The sequence below is a fragment of the Mauremys reevesii genome, linkage group 3 (assembly GCF_016161935.1).
Source record: "Mauremys reevesii isolate NIE-2019 linkage group 3, ASM1616193v1, whole genome shotgun sequence".
Lineage (NCBI taxonomy): Eukaryota > Metazoa > Chordata > Testudines > Geoemydidae > Mauremys > Mauremys reevesii.
Window position 1 is genome coordinate 181,444,540 of NC_052625.1, and position 13,944 is coordinate 181,458,483.

The 13,944-nt window shown below is 43.7% G+C and overlaps 1 long non-coding RNA gene across 8 annotated transcripts in view; it reads right to left on the reverse strand.

The window, feature by feature from the left end:
• The window catches only part of LOC120401564, a 48,556-nt gene extending 34,826 nt beyond the window's left edge, over positions 1-13,730 (reverse strand). For 2 of the 8 annotated variants that reach the window (XR_005596548.1, XR_005596551.1), the window contains exons 1-4: positions 13,301-13,730; positions 11,386-11,762; positions 7,190-7,382; positions 3,195-3,342 (exon numbers count right to left, since the gene is read on the reverse strand). This is a non-coding gene — a long non-coding RNA (uncharacterized LOC120401564). Of the gene's footprint in view, positions 1-3,194; positions 3,343-3,456; positions 3,705-3,751; positions 3,796-7,189; positions 7,383-11,385; positions 11,763-11,846; positions 12,079-12,752; positions 12,843-13,300 lie in introns of those variants that run through there. The other 6 variants (XR_005596550.1, XR_005596554.1, XR_005596553.1 and 3 more) reach the window with 6 other exon arrangements.
• Positions 13,731-13,944: the final 214 nt, after the last annotated feature.

The following is a 13,944-nucleotide window of genomic DNA, read 5'->3' on the forward strand; positions in this document are numbered from 1 at the left end:
TTAGTATGTAGCCTAGTAATAGTGTCATTCTGGAGAAGAGCTAGGAGTCTAACAGGACTGTTTCTGAACAGTACAGGTACTTACTATTCTGAAAAGGGAGAGGACTGTGAACAAGTCTACACATACTATATTCATTCCAAATTTGCCTCCTTCCTGTGGTTTGGCTTTCAAGATAAGTCAAACAACAGAACAAGAGCCTGAACTTTCTCCCTAAGCATTGACTGTTCCTAGAGGGTCCCTGCAGAATCTTCTCCGTTGCTTCTTCTAGTTGTCTCTGATGCAGAGACACTCCAGCCCCTGTTATATCCTGGTAATTAGGTGAATTGTGTTAGCTCCAGCATGATCCTGTAATAATCACTCTGGAGGAAATCCTGATTACATTGGATTTGGGGTCAGGACTTCACACTCTTTATCTCTACGCAAGGTTCTGGCCCCTGAACTCAAGTTGGCTCACCCAAGGAATTCTGGATGCCTGTGCAGGATTCTAGAAACTGTCCTGCTCTTACAAGAACTTTAAGCCAAGAAGAATCAAAATCCTTTAGGAAAAAAGCTAAGGATTAATTGGTGGTAGCAAAAACTCATTGTACTCTCTGAGAGAAGCCATCAGCCACAAAGTATTGCATAGCCAGCTGCTTCGATGGTGTTACAGGTTGTGGCCCTGGAGCACACCACACCATGGTATGCCACTGCAATCATCCCACTTCAACTCCCAGCTTGATTCACCAATCAGCTGCCAAAGAAACTGTCCCTCAATTGTATAACAGATTGTTTGGTGATTTCCCTTGCACCACTGAAACAGATACTCAGAATTAATGACCTACCCAATGTTATGTAAGGAGCTTTAACATAATAAATTAGCCCCAAGATAGCTAGTGTTAAGGTTTTACAAAGCATGGAGTGCTTTTAGCCCTTCTAGGTTCAAACTAATCCTTCCTCAGGGCTTCCATTTTATCCTGGTTTCAGCAATTCTTATCTCAACTGTTCACCCCACCGAGCACGGGCGCTCTGCCAGTCCCACACTGGCCCATGCTTCTCTGGAGAGACCCCACCCAGGTCTCTTCCTAGTCCATGGACTCAAACTCCTTCTGCCCTTGGCACAGGGTTTCCCTGGCCCTCCTTCTTGAGGTTGTTCTTGAATCTCAGCAAGCTTCCCCAGTCTGCCATCATCCTGAATCAGCCACAGAAGAACCTCCCTCCACATCGTGCCCAACTCAAGATTCCCCCTGACTGAGCTAAGAACACTCCTTTATAAGTCTTCAGATGGTAGTCACATTATTCAGGCACCTAGTCCTCATTCCCAGCTTGGTCTACGATCCTTCTCAGACCTACTTGTTCTTGGAAGAGCCATGCCTTGGAATAGGGTTAGATAGCACCAGAACCCACTACCCTTAAAGGGGACAGACCATGCTGTTACAGATGGTAGTTTAGCTACTAGCAGGTGTACATATTCCCATCACCACCACCACCACCACTTTAAAAGTGCCTAGAGTGGTCAGCTATTAAGAGGCTCACCCCTCTTTTGCCAACATGGTGGTAAGTTTTTCCCTATGAACACCTTTTCATGGACCATTTATCATATTTCTACTACACAGTTACCATTTATCCTGAAAGGATAGAGACAATAAGTAAATGCATTAAGTTGCAAGGTCCTTTGTTTTTAATATTGTAATGGAATTGATTACAACAAGGCTTTTTACAGAAGCTTTTAGTTCTCTATTTTTAACTTTTTCTCAGCTTGGATTCCATCCCTTCATTTTTTCCTCCTCTGTTTGGCTTAGCTGTTGTCAGTTATGCAACTCTTCTTGTTAGTATGTAAATTTAAAGGTCAATATAGCATAATGTCAAACTGAGGATTATCTCTTGTGAAGAGGCAATAAAACAATCCAGTGTGAACCAAACGGGTGAGTTCATGTGATGTGGCTTACTAATTTCTCCTTTCTATCCACAATCATGAGACTTGCTGTATTTCTCATGGTCACGAGTCAGGAGAAGTGTTTGTGCCATACTCAAAAGTAATGCTTCTAACTGCCACTAATTCCCATAAGAGGAATGTCTTTACATTACTGAAAACTGGTGCAACACAGCATGCAAAAGTCACAAGGAATGCAGCACCAAGAAGGAACATCATTCATGTCACAATGTTGACTCTCCAACTCCCTAGCAACCAAACATGGTCATGCTCTTTTAATCTTCAACAAAAAACAACATGTGAATGGGGTACTGGGTCACTTCCAAACGAGAGAGGACAGCAGTACTAGAAAGGAGATTGCATACATATACCTATTGCACAGACCATCACAAACCTCAACACCTTCTACTCAAGTGCAAGGTGCATTTCTTTCACTTGCCTTCTCTGACAGACACAGAGCAAATTGGAAATTAAAACACACACAGAAAGAGAATACCAGCCAAATTACAAAAATAAAGTTCCAACCCCTACCAAAACAAAATAGTCCACTGCATATGCTTCTCCCCCAGGGGAAGAATGAGAGAACAACCAACATGTGACATGTGTAGTCACAGTGCTTAATGCATTACTGGAAGGCACTCAGATACTACCGTGATAAGTCTAGTCTATATGGGTTTTTATACTGTTCTTAAGTCCCAAGACCTCCAAGTTTCAGAATCTGTAAGTTTTTCCCTAAGAAAAATCAAAATCATTCTGGAATCTTGTTTAGAAGTAGATCGATGAAAATAAAGTTCTTGGCTGGGTGATTGCTTCAAGCAGTTTTTAAAAATCCTCTAGGTAGCCTGCTCAGTTGCAGAAACTAAAACTGTCAGCAATTATACATTAGTGTGCATTGGTGTCTTTCATAAAAATTTCATCTGCATAACAAACCCACTTCTAAAGTTATTACTTGGGCAAATCTGATTACAAATAAGACCTGCTCTGTTTTTCCAAGAGGACCAGTCCCAGCTCCCACAAGTGGAATCTAAGATTTTCACAAAGAAAGCTGCTTCTGCAATTTGTTTGTACTCACTGGCATCTCTGGCCCCAATTCAGCAAAACAGTTCAGCATGTTAACATTCTCAAGCCCCTGTGAGATTACTGGAATTTAAACATGTGCTTTGCTGAATTGGGACTTAAGTGACTCAGGCTCAGATTTTCAAAGGGACTTTTAGGCATCTAGAGAAGTCACTAGAACAATCCACAAAAACTGAATTAGGCACTTTCAACAAGGCACTATACTCACAGCTGGGTGGTACCTCCTTCTAGAGATGAGCTCTATCTGCTTCAGTGCCTCCTTCCTTTTCTTCCATTGCTGCAGCTCTCTTCCTGCTCATGGAGTCGCAGTATAGACACTTTTTGTAACTTAGCCCAGGTCACTTTGAAAGACTCCCCTGGAAGAGGAAAACATAAAGTCTCTCTTCTCCTCCTACATCAGGTAGTCCTCGTACCCAGTGCTCTGACTATATCACTCCTGCAGTGAGTCAGGCAGTCTTCCCATTCATTACCTGTACCAATACTACTCTGCAGTGGATAGTAAGGAAATCCAGGCCTGCCCTTACTCAGGGTTCCAGTCCAGGGCCCTATAGCAAGCCATTAAAACGTGGACTTCACCCACCCTACTGCTGTCTTCCCTGGATTACTTCCTGCCATGCTTCTTTAAGCCTTGTCCATAGTATTCCTAGTTAAACCCCTCTCTCAGGCCTCCTAGCTAAACTCTTTCTTAAGGGTTCTTATCAGTCCCCCATTTCTTCTCCTTTACCTCAGGAAGAGAGGCTACAAGCTTCCTATGCTAGTACTAACCTCCTTGCTTCATAGAAGCCCCTACATGTTCCCCCACAAGCGAGCTTCCTTCTAATTAGCAGCCTCCCCCTAGCCTAAATCTCCCCCATTTGCAGCTTAATTGGCTGATTGGGCCCACCTGGCCTAATTGGGTTAGAGAATAAAAAAAATAATCATTTGGACCCACCTGGCCTAATTCAACTCTCTGTAACTCGCTCCCCATCCACACTGGCAAGGCACATACAGCGCTGTATCTCTGTGGCTACAGTGCTGGTTGTACTCTACCTCCATGAGAGGAATAAAGAGTATAGCGCTGCTGCTACAGCACTGGGGCACCAGTGTAAACAGGGAATAATCTTAGTACGCTGTGACTGACCTCCGGAAGCTTCCCATAATCCTTTTAAGTGAAGGTTCTGCTCTTTGTTTTGTTATGAACTCTGGGCTCCCGGAGCTGCTTATAAAAAAAACCAAACACAGCTACTGTTTGCTGTGAATGAGAAGAGGCAGGGGGGCTCCCTTTGGAACACCCACAGCTAGTGTTTGCTTGAAGAGAGGGGGAGGGGGCTTGAGGAGAGAAGCAGCGCAGCGGGCAGGAGGGAAGGGTCTGTTTTGGAGTGGCTGCTTATCTGGTTTGTGAGGAAAAAACCAGCTGCTGTTTGCTTTCAGTGAGTGAGAGAGGGGTTGGGGAAGGGGTCGGAACTTGCAAGGCAGCTGCTGACAGTGTCAGCTCCAAAAATCAACTCTCTCTCCCCCGTGCTCCCTGTCACACTGCACCCCACCCAACCCCTTTTGAAAAGCATGTTGCAGCCACTTGAATGCTGGGATAGCTTCCCATAATGCACCGCTCCCAATGCCGCTGCAAATGTGGCCACAACAGTGCGCTGGTAGCTGTCAGTGTGGACAGACTGCAGCGCTTTCCCTACACAGCTGTACGAAGACAGGTTTAACTCCCAGCGCTGTACAGCTGCAAGTGTAGCCATACCCATAGGTTCCTAAATCAGAGGTTTGGACACTTAAATCCTTTTGAGGATCTGGGCGTAAGCACACTCATATATGGTAGCTTCATCTCTTTCTACCTGTTTTTCCAGTGTTAGTAACACTGGGTCTCGCTCATTTACCTCCTTTCTATCAGATTTCAGATGGTGACCATGAAAAGTATGTATTCAGGAAATTGAGACAGTGATGCAGGACCTTGGAGAGACTGAGAATGGACCTTGAACAGAAAGAGAACTCAGAGGGCGGATCATCCATTCGTTGCTGAATAAAGAAGGGTTCTGAGCTAGAAACAGCAAGATTAGAATTATTTAATCCTGGATTAATCAGGCATTCAAACAAGTGGATGTATTGCAAAAATGAGAAATGATTATTTTTTTATTCCCTAACCCAAATTTCATAACCACACATGCTCCAATTCCTAAAAGTTCTAAATAGTCTAAGCGTTTGTGAAAATACCTGGACAGTTTTTTGTTTTTTTTTAAAGTTCTACATACTGTCAGAACTCAATGATGATTCTCCTATCCTCATTTCAGCAGAGAAGAAAAATGGGGGTTCTCTCCTCACCACATTTAGATGAAGATAGTATTTATTTGTATGGGCCAGCAGTGTGATAGGCACTATATAGACAGGGTATAAAGATAAGATACCTGCCCCAAAGAATGTACAGATTAGAAGGAGAATGCTCAGAAGGAGGAGGGGAGAAGGGCAACATAAGCAGAATGATTCAAAAATGTAGCATGGCGGGCAAAAAAAGAATGGCTCCACTAGCTGCCATGAGAATGGGGCTAGTCTAATTGTGATTTAGATAATATAATCACAGGTGTAACAATTCCCACTTAGCAGAAACCTCATACTGTTTCCGAATCAGCTATAAACAAAGCCCTGCAGCAGAGGTCTATATTGGGAGAGTAGATCATCCTCCTTGGACTCCCTATCTAAGAAATTCATAGCCAGCTCTTGGGACTAACTTGATTATTCTTGGGTAATGGAGGAAAAACATGGTACCCTATTATTTTTGGTTTGTTTTTATTTCAATATAGAGACACTCTGAATTTAGGGACAATGTCAGTTAAAAATGCCTTTTGTTAGTGACAGCCTAGGTTGAAACAGTTCAATCTGAAACATGCTCTGTTTGCAACACTTTCACTTGTTATGACTCTGGTCCTGACAGTCTTGAACTGGGACAGCCTGGATTTAGAACACAGCAGTATGAATTTAATGTGAAAAGTGCACACATATTTCCTTATGAAGAGCACCACTCACTCCAGTTTAGATGCAAATGGGGCAGATTCTGCTGTCATGGATGTAGCACCAGAGTAATACCATAACTGTCATCATGTTCAGCACACCTAGCATCAGCAATGTCCTTTCAGATTTATATCAGTGTAAACACGAGTAGAATCTGCTGATATTTGTATTTCACAACAGAATACCTTGGATAAATATGCATTTCATTTTACATTCTATTAGAAAAGAAATATATAGTGATAGAGACCCTAGTTTCATGCATAAACACAAGGGGACAGAATTAAAGTTGATTAGGACTTCCAAGTGCATGACTTATATACATTTAGGGTTAAGAAGAAAAGTCTGATAATGGGACTTTGTGTGTGTTTTGGCATGCAATATAATATTTGCTGAGGCTAATGCTTTGAAGATCTATAATACACAGCTTGCCTGTAAAATGTAATGAACCAGCCACAGATCACAACTCTTGTCTTTTGTTCTTTTTCTTCTCAAGTTAAAGATACAGGCTCCATGGAGGGAGATGAAGATAATAAGCATGCTAGAACATACAAAAATTGGGTGATTCAGCATAGTGTCTCCATGGGCTGAAATTAAAAGGCAGGCAGACACACATTTCCAATAATGTGAAGGAAAGTGCTTTCTAATTGCTGGGTTTTTTCCAAATGGAATGTACTTGTTTAACCTATAGTGCAATCTATTCCTTCCTATCATTATGTGTCATAAGTGAAAGAGGGATTATTCATTCTCTGTATTGTACACCCCCAATCATTTTATATGTAAAAGCTTCAAACCACGTGTTGGCATTCTGCAAAACTCATCCAGGCCATTTAGGCATATTTACAGTAGTCTTTCATGCTAAAATTCAAGAGGGGTGGCAGTACAGTTATTTTTGTAGTCTACCGAGCTTTACGCTGAATTAAAAATTGTACATCCATTTAAGATCAGGATAGAGAGAGGTTAATTGTTATGGATGAGAATCACACCATCAGCATTTCCTGTGTGGTACACAATGCATAATCTGTCTACATTTGCACCAATCTATGTAGAAGGAATGGTATGGTCTCACATACCTTGCAAAGATATATTTGCATATACAGCCTACACACAGCCCATACCAGTAATGAAGCATTTGGTACCATGTCTCGTAATTAACACTGATGTGAAAAAGTGAAATACCAGAGTTACAGAACAATAGAAGAAAGCAAGATAATTTACATTGTTCTGTCTCTTTCTCTGTTCAAGACTCACAGTCCTGCAGTGCCCCTTATGGTGAAGCCTGACATGGCAGTCCCTCTCCCTCAGTCTCTTCCTCCAGGCTCCCATGGTCTGTGGTGGTGACTTGGCTCTGTGGTCAGGTCACCTTTATGTTTTCATCTCTTCTGGGGTAGTAGAGTCCCTTAGTTCAAGTCTAAAACCAAGACCAGAACAAAATAATCTTTGCCCTTCCCCCCCTTCCTTACAGGCAACAACAGCCAGCCTGCTACCTAACTATGGACTCCTGGGCCCAATCACCTCAACAATCTAGGCCACATCTACCCTCCTATTAAGGGTCTCCAGCAGGTCCTAGCTTGAGCCAGGCTTCTTGACCCACACAGAAACTAACTAACTAACTGCCTGCCCTCCTCCCCCAATCCAGCCCCCAGCTGCAGCACTTTCTTCCTCATAAGTTCAACAGCCAATACAGGTGTACCAGAGCAGGGCTAATTGAACAGGACTGGCTGGCCCCAGGCCTCCTGGCCCTTAAAAGGACAGGCCAACCCATTACACTGATTATTTCTGGTTTACTACCACTGTATTCTCTAAGTGACACACATCAATTAAAGATAACACTGAATGAGCCTTAAATGTCCCCATCCCCAGTAAACCCTACACCAGGACAGAGAGTGACCTCATCAATCCACCCATGCAGGAGAAGTAGCTGGAGCTACCAGAGTATGTCTACACTGCAATTAGACACCCTTGACTGGCTTATGGGGCTCAGGCGAAGGGGCTGTTTTACTGCAGTGTAGAAGTGAGGTCTCAGGCTGGAGCCTGGGCTCTGGGACCTTGCCTGAGCCCAGATGTCTACATCACAATTAAGCAGCCCCTTTGCACGAGCCCAAGTCTCCTAGTGCAGGATTTTAATTACAGTGTAGACATACACATAGAGACCCATGAAAAGCAACAATGAAAGTGGCAAGGTCTGTCAACAGCCAAGTGATAGCTTCTGCTTTTGGAATGCTTTGCTTTAATGATCTTTCTTTTGGAAGGAGCCCAAAGAGAGTTTAATAAAATCATGTCCATTACTAGATTTTTTTCTTATAATCAGTTCTGACTGAAGAAGGCCTTAGGTAGCAGGTGAACACACACAGCTGTGTGGGGTGAGGTGAGGCTGTGGCAAGAGATACACTGTTTTGAAAGTCCACTCAGATGGCTGCATTTAGGGCCAGGGTCTTACTGAAAAGATCTAGCCTATAAGCTGTAGCAGGTGAATTAGGTGCACAGAGCACTGCCAGCTTCCAGGATCTACTTTATTTTCTGCTAGCAATAAATATTAAAAGTCCTCGAGGCCAGTCACGCAAAGGGAGGTTTAGGCCTCGTTTACAGTGTGGATTTTTCCCAATTACAGACAGCGATAACCAGCCCGTAGTGCAGTTTCACCAATGCAGCCTCTAGCATAGACAGACTAAACTGATTTGCAATGAGGCTGCTTACTCTGTTTCAGACAGGGGAAACCTCCACCATCACATATAGTGGCTTTGCCGGTCTATTCCAGGGGATAGCACTGGGATACGTAGGGCATGACTACACTGCAATCAGAGTGACTGCAGCATACATAGACATACCAGAGCTAGCTTGATCTAGCTAGCTCCAATTGCAGTGGCAGCACAGGTGGTAGTATGGTTGTACAAGTCCAGGACTCTGGGTACACACTTGAGTGGCCAGCCTGTGCTGCCGTATCTTCACTGTTATTGTTATTTGAGCTAGCTAGATCAAAGCTAGTTTGGGTATGTCTACATAAGCTGCACTCACACTTTTGATTGCAGAATAGACATACCTATAAAAATGGCGGGCAATTCCCCAGTGTAGACAAGGCCTGCATTTTCAAACAGGGCCTCTGTTTTCATGGAACAGTTTTGCCTCTTTATTCAGGTTTTTCACAGTAACTCAGCTTCAGACCTGCAAAACCTGAGTTTACCTAGTTTTAAAAGCAGGCTAGGTCCTGCCCCTCTTGAAATCAAAGGATACGTTGCCATCTACTATGACAGAAGCAGGACTGGGCCTATAAGTGTGTGCATTACATTACCTGAAATATTGTTCTAGGACAGTGTTTCCCAAACTTGAGACACTGCTTGTGTAGGGAAAGCCCCTGGTGGGCCGGGCAGGTTTGTTTACCTGCTGCGTCTGCAGGTCCGTCTGATTGCTGCTCCTACTGGCCGCGGTTCGCTGCTCCAAGCCAATGGGAGCTGCTGGAAGCAGCAGCCAGCACATCCCTCGTCCCGCACCGCTTCCAGCAGCTCCCATTGGCCTGGAGCAGCGATCCGTGGCCAGTGGGAGCTGCGACCAGATGGACCTGCGGACGCGGCAGGTAAACGAACTGGCCCGGCCCGCCAGGGGCTTTCCCTACACAAGCGGCGTCCCAAGTTTGGGAAACACTGTTCTAGGATATCACATATTGTCTCTCCCAATGCCATTTCCTACCCGCCCAGTTTCCATAATAATGAAGCCAGGCCAGTGGAAGTCTGATCCACTTTAGCTTATTAACATCTTAATGTGTTTTATTGACATTAACAGAATTAAGCCTATAACAGCCAATGTGAAGATAATCAAACACTAATCAGTTCTCATACTTGGAATTAAAGGTGACTTGCAAAGGTTTGGTATTGTTTGTTTGTTTGTTTTAATTGTGCTTACATTCTTTCTTGCTTCTTTAGGATTATTGAATGAGTTTGAGAGGGAGTTGGGAGGGGCTTTGAAGGTTTTTCTTTCTTGTTTTAAACATTAGAAATATCAGCCATGTCAGCTCTTGTCTTTTTTGGGATGGGGGGAGAAGAAGATGTAATAACTGTCTCAGAAGATGTTATTAGTTCCCACACTTTAATTGACATGGATATGTCGAATCATTAACAAATATTTCCTTCCTCCAAAATGTTATTGAAGTAACATAGATATTAACCAAAACACAGACTCCTAGAGTCATAGGGCTGGAATGGACGTCAAGAAGTTATCAAATCCAGCCCCGAGTGCTGAGCCAAGACCAAGTAAACCTAGACCATCCCTGACAGGTGTTTATCTAACCTATTCGTAAAGCCCTCCAGTGGTGGGAATTTCACAATCTCCATTGGAAGTCTATTCCAGAGCCAAGAACTGGACACAGCACTCCAGCTGAGGCCTCACCGGTGCCAAGTAGAGCAGGATAATTACTTCCTGTGTCTTAGGGCTTTTCTACAAATTGCGAGTTACAGCACATTAAAGGAGCCCCGGGCACACAAGTGTAGCCATGCCCTTACATACAACACTCCACACACCAGAATGATATTAGCCTTTTTCGCAACTGCATCACATAGTGGATCACAAATTGAATATGAATCAACAATTACCCCAAATCCTTTACAACAGTACTAGCAACTAGCCAGTTATTCTTTTGATCCAAACTTGTGTTGTAAATAACCCTGCAGCAACTTCAAAACATTCTGTCTGTATTTCTTCCACATACTTGCTAGGCAGTTTTTTCTTTTTATATATACCATTTGCAACTTGCTGTATTGATTCCACAAAGCCTGCACATATCCCTAAAAGAAAATAGACACTTTGTTTTTAATTGTATGGACCTGCTCCTACAGCCTTATGCTAGCATAATTCTATTTAAATCAATGGAAGTTTTGCCTAGGAAAGAACTACAGAATCAGGCCTATAGATGCACTGAACTGTTTCATTGCATTGACAGAGTCACATATCATTAGGGTCCCAAGTTAGAAAGAAAACATTTAGTCTGAAGTTATTTTCAACTAAGTTTTAGGGCGGAACATTGACCTGGACTCTGTTATTGCCTCTGCAGTGACTTTCTGTATGAGTTTGGACAAGTCATGTAGGCCCAGATCCACAAAGGTATTTACTTCCTAACTTCCATTGATTTTCATGGAAGCTAACAGCCTAAGTACTTTTGTGGTTCTGGGTCTTACTCTCTATGTACCTCAGTTGTTCCACCTCAGAAATAGAGATAATGACACCAATTCTGGTAAAGTACTTTGTGAGTGATGGATGTAAAGTACCATGTAAGTGTTAATAGGAGCAATGGTGCTCAAAACAGCAGACACGTAAATACAGACCTGTTGTCAGAAGTGCAATTAAGTGTACCATTCCTTCCCCCTGGCTGAGTAACTAGATAACTAGCAAATATGGTGCATCAAATATGTAAAGCTGCATTTTACCTTTCGATCCAAATATGGAAAATGCCAGATGTCAGTTTCTTGAAATAATATGCCTTTAGAGAGGACAGCCCACTGCACATTAAAGCTGCACTTTTTCCTCCCAGCTGTTTTCCTTTTCTTCTTTCATGCTCTAGTGACATTGAGTTACTACATGGTCCACTGAAACCTGCTGGAATTGACTATTGTGGCTGTTAAACCTGCTCCCATTGAAGTCCAGATAGTTTTGCCAATAACTTGAATCTTCAGGGTGTCAGGAGTGTCCAACTACCTCATAAACCGTGGGCATCGTGATGGAAGCACAATACCAGCAAGGATTAGTATTTCAGTGCTCACTTATGAGGATGTTCACTTCCTCAGGTATCAACGAAAGTGAAAACCTGGGAAAAACACAATAGCTGTTAAAATGGTTTATCAGCTGGAAGGAAAACAAACCCTACAGCAATCAAATTCAAAACATCCACCTCTTTTAGTCTCTTCAAGACTGAAAGGCTGGCTATGAGAGGCAAATGTTTGGAAAGGTGCCAGTAAGAGGATGAGTTTAAGAGGTAAGTGAAGATGAACAAGAGGTAAGTGAGCAATGGGAAACAATTCAGGGAAGAGGTAAACTTCTCACTGTAGTGAGGGCTCTGTAGCGAGATGGAGGAGCCTCCCCCTGAGACAGTAGGGGAGGAACCACTCACTGAGCCCAGGTAGGTGGGGCTAGGGCATGTCCGCCCCTCCCACCAGAAGTTAGGAGGCAGGATAGCTCCATTGGGCTACAGTGGCCCAAGGAGACAGATGTCTTCTGTCCACTCCTGAGCCTGGAGACTGAAGGGAAGTCTGGCCAAGCTAAGGATTGGCCAGAGCTGTGGGAGCCACCAGCTGACCAAGACACTGAGTAGTTGCTGGCTACCTATCCTGGGGAAACTGAGGACACACATGGATCAGGTACATCCTGAGGGGAGAGAAGGAAGTGGCCCAGAGACAGCTGACTCCACTTTGGCTGTATTGCTGCCTGAAATGCAATCAGCGGGTTGTGGCTGGATTCCCCACTGACCCAGTAGCAGAACACTCTGCTACTATTAGCCCCCACTGGGCAGGGACCTGGTTGTTGGGTGGGCCTGGGTCCTCCTACTACTCCACCCCTGGAGTGGCAACCTCCCCACTGGAGGCCTGTGTTAGCCTACCATCCTCCAGAGGTAGGAAACTAGACTCTTCACTGCGCTTCCCTTCCTGAGGGGCTGAGCTTCCTAGACTGTTTATTGCTCTGCTCTGCCCTGCCCCGCCCCAGGGCTGGTGCCCTAAATCTTTGCTCCTCTGCCATGCCTGAAGGCTGAGCTCTTAGACTACTTGGCCCTGCCTGGAGCTGGAATACACAGACCACCTACCTAGCCTGAAAGACAGAGCCCCTTAAGACCGTGAGTCTGCTCAGCCCCACCACCAGGGCCCTGGATCCTCATGCCAGACTTTGGTAATTCCCTGACTGTGGACAACACCCACTGATGTAGCGAGGTGGAGTGGCCTCCCACTGAGTCAGAGAGGGAAAAAAACCACCGTTAAACCACTACAGGCTCTAAAGGGAAATCATCCTGTGTTTTCAAAGCTAGAGCTTCATAAATCTGCAATAGTTTCTAACATGTTGTCTTGTTTTCATCTGATATTCTGTTTCTGTAATAAAAATATAGATTTTGGACATCATCTGCTTCCCTTGATTAAAATTTACCAATACTGCATTGCATCACCCAACCCTAATTTTGGCTTTTATAATTGTACCCTGAATTACTATTTCTTTAGTTCCCAATTCAGCAAAGCACTAAATCATGTGTTTAAAGTGAATCCAGGCCTTTATAAGGAGAAATACTAGACAAGTGGGGGAGGGGGGGTGGATGGCTCTTTCAGTAAATTAGTATAGGATATAGATAGAGAGATCTCCTACCTCTAGTTTCTTTCAAGTCCAGCCCAGTTTGGTCATGAGGAAAGGGCAGTTATTTCCATCTGATGGCTGTTTGAAAATGTTTGTGAAATGAACGGATGATCTAAATCCAGACCCCATTGGAAAAATGTCCACATAGTAAAAATCCCAACTGCAAGTAGCACCTTTGTTGGAAATCTCAGCAGAAAGGCTGCAAATCCACTGATTGGGGATGGAAACTGAATCTCCCTCAGATTGTTTCAAATAGGCAAAGTTGAGGCACATGAATGAAGCCGCTCAGGGAAGCTACTACACTATTGACAGTGATGTGTAGCTAAAACAACAGCAGACTTCACTTGGCAATGCTGTTAGCATGGCATAGCTCAGGAATACTAGATTCAGCTGGAGAGAAAAGGAAATATAAGGATGATCTTACAGCACTACTTAAATCTTGATTTTCCATAACATTTAGTGCTTTAAACAAAAAATGACCCAGCTGAGACTCTGCTTTTCTTTGTATTTCCTTTTCTCTCCAGGTGAAATCAATGGGGCTATGCTGATTTACAGCAGCTGAGGATCTAGCCCAGTGAGTATAAGACAAATGGCTTTAGAAATCAGTTCAGCCTTTGGCAGCAATAGTAAATACTATTTCATGCTAGTTATATATA